The following is an 8,512-nucleotide window of genomic DNA, read 5'->3' as shown; positions in this document are numbered from 1 at the left end:
TGCCTGTTCTTTTATATTTCTCATTTTATTTTTGCTTCATTTTTGTCTTGAGTGTATCTAGTTTCTACCATAGAGCTTAAAGTTTTAAAATCTGAATTGATAGTTTTTTAATAAACGGGGTATTTCAATCCCTTTTAATAATCACCTATGAACACCTATTTATATTCCAGATATTTTTCTAAGTGCTTTACATTTATTAACTATTTAACACTTAAAACAACTCTGTGAGTTGGGTCCTATTATCATTTCTGTTTGTACAAAAGAAAATTGATGCCCAGGAGCATCTAACTATTTAATTGTGTGATTCCCATCTATTTATCAGTGAAACTGATTTTCTGTCTGCAGCAGCAACATGAAATTCTTTTATTTAAATAAAATACATATCAATTTGAAACAAAATACTAAGTATATTTCTGAAGGTACTATACAAATGACTATAATTTGAGAAAATAGGCTTAGTCAATGTGCTTTTGTAACTTAATAATGAAAATACATGTAAAACCTTTAATTGTTGACATTATACATTTTCATTTTAAGATGAAACCTTTATCTATGTAAAATAAAGTTTTAATTAGAGTTTTTTTTTAACCTTTGACTTTTCTATAGTAATATTAACATGTTTTCCTGTTGATGCTTGCCTGGTTTTGGTGTTGGTGTTTCATTTTGTCATGGGATCAGTGCCCTGCTGTGAGCACAAGTGAATGATTGAATGGTTTTCTCTTCCAACTGTTCTAACTCTCATTACCTTATTGCCAAAATTGTTAACTGAATTCAGATCTAGTCAATTGAAATGTCCTAATTTAGGATTCTAATTTAGGATGTCTTCCAGCCTAGGAATAAGTTTGAAGTTTGTAGAGGAAGTTTAGTAGAAAGTGTGGAAGATACAGTGGCAGCAGTAAAAGTCACCCAGGAAACAAAGTAAATATCCCAAAATAGGAAAAGAGGAGAGAAAAGTTATTAAAATTAGAGAAATAATCCAGTATGTCCTGTGTTTAATAATGTTGAACAAAGAGAAAGGGACATTAAGCATATAAATTCAAGAAAACATTGTAAAACAAGTAGATATGAACTGGCCAGAGCAAGTTATGGCAACAAGAAATATTAGAACACTGAAGGCAGGGAGAAGAGCCTAGAATTATCCAAAACAAAATGTAAATAAATCTCAAAGGATTAGGATCTAATACTTCACAACAGCAACTTAGAAGTCAAAAAACAGCTGATTGATGTCTTCAAATTGCTGAAATGAAATTGTTATAACTTTGTGTTAGATACCAACAAAGTCAAATCTGTATAGAATAGAAAAATTTACATATGGGCAATATCTCAAAAAATTTACTTTTGATCTACCCCTTTTTAGAAAGTTCAAGAAAGTACTCTACTGTAGTAAAAAGGGAGTAAACCAAAATGAGGAAGGCCTGGGCTTCTGAAACTAGGAAAACTGCAAAAATAGACATAGGAGATTCCCTGGATGAGGATATGACAGGTATACACTTAGTGTACAGAGCACCTGTCTCAGATAGAAATAGGTTACTGCCTCCAGAAGCAATTTCTTCAAGAAAAAATATCTAATAATTTGTATGTATTGAGAAAAGATTTAAATGGGAGTTTGGATATAGAATTCAAAATAAATCTTGGGCCGGCGCCGCGGCTCACTAGGCTAATCCTCCGCCTAGCGGCGCCGGCACACTGGGTTCTAGTCCCGGTTGGGGCGCCGGATTCTGTCCCGGTTGCCCCTCTTCCAGGCCAGCCCTCTGCTATGGCCAGGGAGTGCAGTGGAGGATGGCCCAGGTACTTGGGCCCTGCACCCCATGGGAGACCAGGAAAAGCACCTGGCTCCTGGCTCCTGCCATCGGATCAGCGCGGTGTGCCGGCCGCAGCGCGCCGGCCGCGGCGGCCATTGGAGGGTGAACCAACGGCAAAAGGAAGACCTTTCTCTCTGTCTCTCTCTCTCACTGTCCACTCTGCCTGTCAAAAAAAAAAAAATAATAATAATAAAAAAAAAAACAAAATAGGCCGGCGCTGCGGCTCACTAGGCTAATCCTCCGCCTAGCGGCGCCGGCACACCGGGTTCTAGTCCCGGTTGGGGCGCCGGATTCTGTCCCGGTTGCCCCTCTTCCAGGCCAGCCCTCTGCTATGGCCAGGGAGTGCAGTGGAGGATGGCCCAGGTGCTTGGGCCCTGCACCCCATGGGAGACCAGGAAAAGCACCTGGCTCCTGGCTCCTGCCATCGGATCAGCGCAGTGCTCCGGCCGCAGCGCGCCGGCCGCGGCGGCCATTGGAGGGTGAACCAACGGCAAAGGAAGACCTTTCTCTCTGTCTCTCTCTCTCACTGTCCACTCTGCCTGTAAAAAAATAAAAAAAAAATAAAAAAAAATAAATCTTAGACAAGTAACCAAAGAGGGCAACATGACATTTATTAATTTGAGAAATAAAAAGTTTTATTATGTAAAAAAGGAAAAAATAATCATTATTGAATTTGAGTGGACACAGTTACAATAAATCCAATGTTTTATAACTGACCTAACCAAAATTATTGCTTAACTATTTTGATAAATGGAATATGGAATTTTGAAGAGTTCTAGTCCTGGCTGCTCCACTTCCGATCCAGCTCTCTGCTATGGCCTGGGAAGGCAGTGGAGGATGGCCCAAGTCTTTGGGCCCCTGCCCCCACGTGGGAGACCTGGAGGTGGCTCCTGGCTCCTGGCTCCTAGATCCTGTATCCTGGCTTCAGATCAGCACAGCTCTGGCCATTGAGGCCAATTGGGGAGTGAACCAGTGGATGGAAGACCTCTCTCTGTCTCTCTGCCTCTCCTCTCTCTGTGTAACTCTTTCAAATAAATAAATAAATCTTTAAAAAAAGAGAAAAAAAAAAAAACCAGTAATCCTTAGTTTAATAGAAGTCATGATCTAAAACCTGAAATCACAAACTCAAAAGACACAAAGCAATGAGCAAGAAGTAATATTTAGAAATGTGGCAGTATATATCCTGGAGCTGGTAGTGAGGGCTCTGTGTAAGGATAAATGGCAGAGAGGGAGAGAGGGTGATTACCGACGGTGATGAAAGTCTTATAGCACTTGTTGATTCCTAAGACTATCTCCAAGTACAAAAACTTCTTTTGTTTTAGTTTTTAAATTTTTTTTGATTAACATGTAATACTTGTACACTTTTATGGGTCACAGGGCAATATTTCAAAATATAGACAGAGCATAAACTACTCAAAGCGGGTGACTAGCATTTCCATTTCCTTATCTTTTCTTTCTGTTTGGAGCCTACCAGCTCCTCTCTTCTGGTTCTTTATAGAGTGTACAATGCATTATTGTGAACTGTAGTCATCTCACTGTGTTATAGAGCATAAGAACTTGTACTTCTATGTTTTGGCACCTGTTTTTCAACCTCCCTTTATACCTCCTACCTTCATGCTTCACATCCTCTAGAAATCACTATAAAATCCCTATTAAAATCTGATTGATTCTTTTAAACTTCCAAAGAGAGAGAACACATGGTGTTTGTCTTTCTATGTCTGGCTTGTTTAAGATAATGATCTCCAGTTCCACCCTTTTGCTGCAAATGTCAGGATTTCATTCTTTTTTTTTTTTAATGGCTAAATGATATTCCATTGGGTATATATACCACATTTTCTATTTTCATTCATCCATTGATGGATATCTAGATGATTCCACATCTTGGCCATTGTGAACACTGCAGGTATCTCTTTAATATGCTGATTTCATTTCCTTCAAATATAGATCCAGAAGTGGACTAGCTGGGTCATATGGTAGATTTATATACTTACTTACTTATTTATTTTTAAGATTTATTTATTTATTTAAAGTCAGAGTTACACAGAGAGAGGAGAGGCAGAGAGAGAGAGAGAGAGAGAGAGAGAGAGAGGTCTTCCATTCGATGGTTCACTCCCCAATTGGGTGCAATGGCCGGAGCTGTGCTGATCCAAAGCCAAGAGCCAGGAGCTTCCTCCTGGTCTCCCACGTGGGTGCAGGGGCCCAAGGACTTGGGCCATCTTCTACTGCTTTCCCAGGCCATTGCAGAGAGCTGGATCGGAAGTGGAGCAGTCAGGACAAGAATCAGTGCCCATATGGGATGCCGGCGCTTCAGGCCAGGGCGTTAACCCACTGTGCCACAGCACCGGCCCCCTTACTTATTTATTTTTAAAGATTTTTTATTTACTTACTTGAAGGATAGAGTTACAGACAATGAGAGGGAGAGACAGAGAGAAAGGTCTTTTATCTGCTGGTTCAATCTCCATGGCTGCAAGGGCTGGAGCTGTGCCTTTCCGAAGCCAGGAGCCAGGGGCTTCCTCTGGGTCTCCTACACGGGTGCAGGGGCCCAAGCACTTGGGCCATCTTCTACTGCTTTCCCAGGCCATAGCAGAGAGCTGGATGGGAAGAAGAGCAGCCGAGACTAGAATCAGGGTCCATGTGGGATGCTGGTGCCACAAACAGAGGATTAACCTACTAAGCCACAGTGCTGGCCCCCTGGTAGATTTATTTTTGTCTGGGGAAACCTCCATACAGTTCTCTGTAGTGGCTAGCCTTTGAATCCTTCTTGGTTCCTAAACTTTTTCTTGTTCCCCAAATGCATGCATATCTATCAATAAATCCTGACTGTTCCACTTTAAAATTGTATCTTGAGTCCTTCCAGTTTCCTCTCTCTTCAATTCTACACTGTCGCTAGCACCACTTGTCACGCAGCTCCACAAGGCTAATGCAACGTGCTGGAGCACAGGGAAGAATCACACAGAATCGCAATAGTCTTTTCAATATAATTATTCAATACCACTCAAGATATATATTCAGTGCACACATCTAAAAGTCAATACCACTCAATATGTCATTAGTCCACAGGTCATAACATGCATCTGGGAGTAAGGCAACTTCCAGAAATATCCAGCAATAGTAATCGGTATAACACGTACAAAGCATAAAAGCATAACCAGTCCAAACACTCATGGCTAAGGATATAACATGAATGCTGCATTCTCAAGGTTCGCACCCCGGTCACGAAAAAGTCGAAGTCCAAAGTCCAGAGTGTAAGGTCTCCGTTATCACTCAGAGAGACAGATTTCAGAACAGTTACCCACAGGCAGGAGTCGTGGGATGGCTGGCACTCTGGACAGTAGGCTTGAAGTTCCAAGACAACTGCAAGGTGAAGGGTTGGAGAGGTCACCTGATGAGAGGTCCAGTCCAGCTCTGATGTCAGGTCTGCCAGCAGCTGGGATGTCCAGGGGAGGTTGGCTCCAGCAGGGTGGCAAGCAGAGCTTCAGTTAAGACTTGGGCATCCCCGAAGGGATGAGAAGCAATTGTGAGGCTTGCCTTTTTATCCCTGCTCTGGGGTAGTTGGGCGTGAATGTGCCGTGGTGTGTCACCAATCACAAGCTCATCTTTTTGGGTGTCACCAACCAGATGTTGGTGTCTGAGTGTGAACAATGGTGTTTTAGGGGTCTTCTGGGTGTGGCCAGTCATGGTGCAGTAGTGTGGGTGAAGTAATGCAGTGGCCTGCTGGTTTGGCTTCTTCTTATGGTGTAATGTCCCCCAGTCCTTATCAGGCTTCACCACCCATGTCTGTTCTGACAGATGGTCTAGGCAGATCTTGGTGCTTAGTGGCTTTAACTTAAGTAACTCCATTTTGGTTTTGCTTTTTCTCTTTCTTTTTGGGTTAATGGTGCTCTGTAACCCTTTTGGGACTCCTGTGAGATTTGCCACATACTGGTATCTATTTGTTAAAGAATTAAGTAAAGAAATAAACCAAATAATTTCACATACTAATAAACACACAATAGGAAGGTGTTTACAGAATGATGGAGAGGACATTTCTTTTGGATTAGGTGATCAAGGTAAGGATATTCAAGCTGAGATCTAAACAATGAGAATCAGCCAGGCAAAGGGAGAAGAGCATTCCTAGCAGAGAACTACAAGTACAAAGGGCCAGGTTAACTGAGTAAACAATTATTGAGCAAGCTAAGTTCATCAAACAACATTCTGTCAACTTCAGCCGTACAAGGATGACAAAAGGAGAAGAGTAAATATTGTATTAATTAATCCTCTGATAAATTTCAATTTCTTTTCATGAGTTCCTTTTGATTCCAATAATGCTGATTTGTGAAATGCGTGCAGCAAAAAGTGAAAATATCCACCTTCTGTTGTGAGATATGCCCTTCTGTTGAGTCATTCTGTTGTAAAAGCACTCATTTTAAAGATGAAATGAGGGGCCGGCACTGGGGCTTAAGCAAGTAAAGCTGCCGCCCGCAGTGCTGGCATCCATGTGGGTGCCAGTTTGGGTCCCGGCTGCTCCACTCCTGATCCAGCTTCCTGCTATGGCCTGGGAAAGCAGTGGAATATGGCCCAAGTCCTTGGGCCCCTGCACCCATGTGAAAGACACGGAAGAAGCTCCTGGTTTCTGCATGGCACAGCTCCAGCCATTGTGACCATCTCAGCAGTGAATGAACAAGCAGGTGGAAGGCTTTTCTCTCTCTCTCTCTCTCTCTCTCTCTCTCTCCCTCTCTCTCTCTCTGTAACTCTGCCTTTCAAATAAATAAGTAAATCTAAAAAAAAAAAAAAAAAAAGATTACTTACCGAATCCCATTGAGGATGGTTGCTTGTTGCTGTTGACACAAGTTGCCCTGTAAATCCCTAACTTGTTGTACTTCTTTAGGCTCAGAGGGTGGGAGAAACCCTTCTATTGGTTCTTCCTTCCAAGAAGTCCTCCAGAAAAAGAAGATGCAGACCTTGCATCTTCCTGAAGCTCCTCAAAGGCAATGATTCCTACCTGACTTTTAGAAAGAATAGAGGGATACATAGCAATGATCAAAATTGTAACTTTATAATTATTAAACTTTTTTTTTTGAGAGACAGAGAGGGAGAGACAGAGAAGTCTTCTACCTGATGGTTCACTCCCCAAATGGCCACAATGGCCAGAGCTGAGCCGATCCAAAGCCAGGAGCCAGGAGCTTCTTCCAGGTCTCCCAAGTGGGTGCAGGGCCCAAGCACTTGGGCCATCTTCTGCTGCTCCCCCAAGTCCTTAGCAGGGAGCTAGATCAGAAGTAGAGTAGCTGGAACACAAACCAGCACCCATAAGGGATGCCAGCACCACAGGTTGAGGCCTAACCTACCATGCCACAGCGCTGGCCCCAGTTATTAAACTTTGTTCAAGTTTTTGCTACCCATTCTTTTATCAGTTATCTGGGGTCCTCATGCTATCCTTCAATTTCTAAAAATCATCAACTGTGTCATTCTGTCTAGATCTGGATAAAAACATGGGGGGAAAAGTGTTTGTACACATCATCAATTGCAGAAAATCAAAAATATAGTTTATAATAAAAGGAAAATATAAATTATCCAGGAATGAATCTAACAAAAGGGAGCAGAAAGAATAAAACTCTATGAGACCTGAGAGATGACTAAGTTTCTTAATAGAAAAACTCAATAGTGTGAACACATTATTCTCTTCAGATAGATCTGTAACTTCAAATGAACCTTAGACAAAAACCCCAACAGTGTTTTTGTTTGCAGGTTTTTTTTCATGGAATGAACAAGCTGATTCCAAAATTTAGATAGAAAGGCAAAGCACCAAGAATAGTTAAGAAATTATTGAAGACAAGGCAACAAGCTGATTAAGATATCAAGGATTATTTTCAAGCTATCCTATTTGGCAGTAGAATTGGCATTTACAGAGACAAATTTAGACTAGATGGAATAAAATAGCATAGAAACTAAATCAGACCTACATATATCTGAACACTGGCCATTCTACAAAGGCTGTTTTCATTTTGTAATACAGGAAATATTGGGTGTTTGCTTGGGAAAGAAAATTCAATTTTGGTTTCTGTATCACAGCACACATGAAAACGAACTCCATATTGATTATAAATGTAAAAATGGAAAACAAATATAAATATTTCAAGTGAAAATATGAAAGAATATCTTCATGACCTTAGGATTATGAAACAAATTATAATAGGACATGAAAAACTCTAAACACAAAGGAAAATATTGACAAATTTGACTATGCTAAAATGAGGAATATCTGCTCATCAAGAGATTTCATTGAGAAAGCAAAAACTGAAGCAACAGAGGAAGTTATTTGCAGCATATGTAAAAATAAACCTCATATCAGATGAGAGTGAAATAAAGGCAAAACTAACTTTTTCCCCTAAAACAAGGACACAATTTACAAAAAAGAAAAGTACATTTTGAATAGATAAGTTAAAAGTTCACTTCAGGGACTGGCACAGCAGGTTAAGCTGCCGCCTGCCACACCAGCATCCCATACTGGCACCAATTTGAATCCCAGCTGCTCCTCTTCTGATCCAGCTCCCTGCTAATGTGCTAATGTGGGAAAGCAGCAGGGGCTGAGTCAAGTCCTTTGGCCCCTGCCACCCTGGCTCCTGGTTGTAACCATCTGGGGAGTGAACCAGCAGATGGAAGATCTCTCTCTCTCTCTCTCTCTCTCTGTCTCTCTTTCTCCCTCTGTAACTCTGCCTTTCAAATAATAGAAA

This window comes from Oryctolagus cuniculus, chromosome 13 (genome assembly GCF_051225735.1).
Source record: "Oryctolagus cuniculus isolate XC-2025 breed Fujian yellow rabbit chromosome 13, ASM5122573v1, whole genome shotgun sequence".
NCBI classification, from domain to species: Eukaryota; Metazoa; Chordata; class Mammalia; order Lagomorpha; family Leporidae; genus Oryctolagus; species Oryctolagus cuniculus.
Note: the sequence above shows the minus strand (reverse complement) of the source record.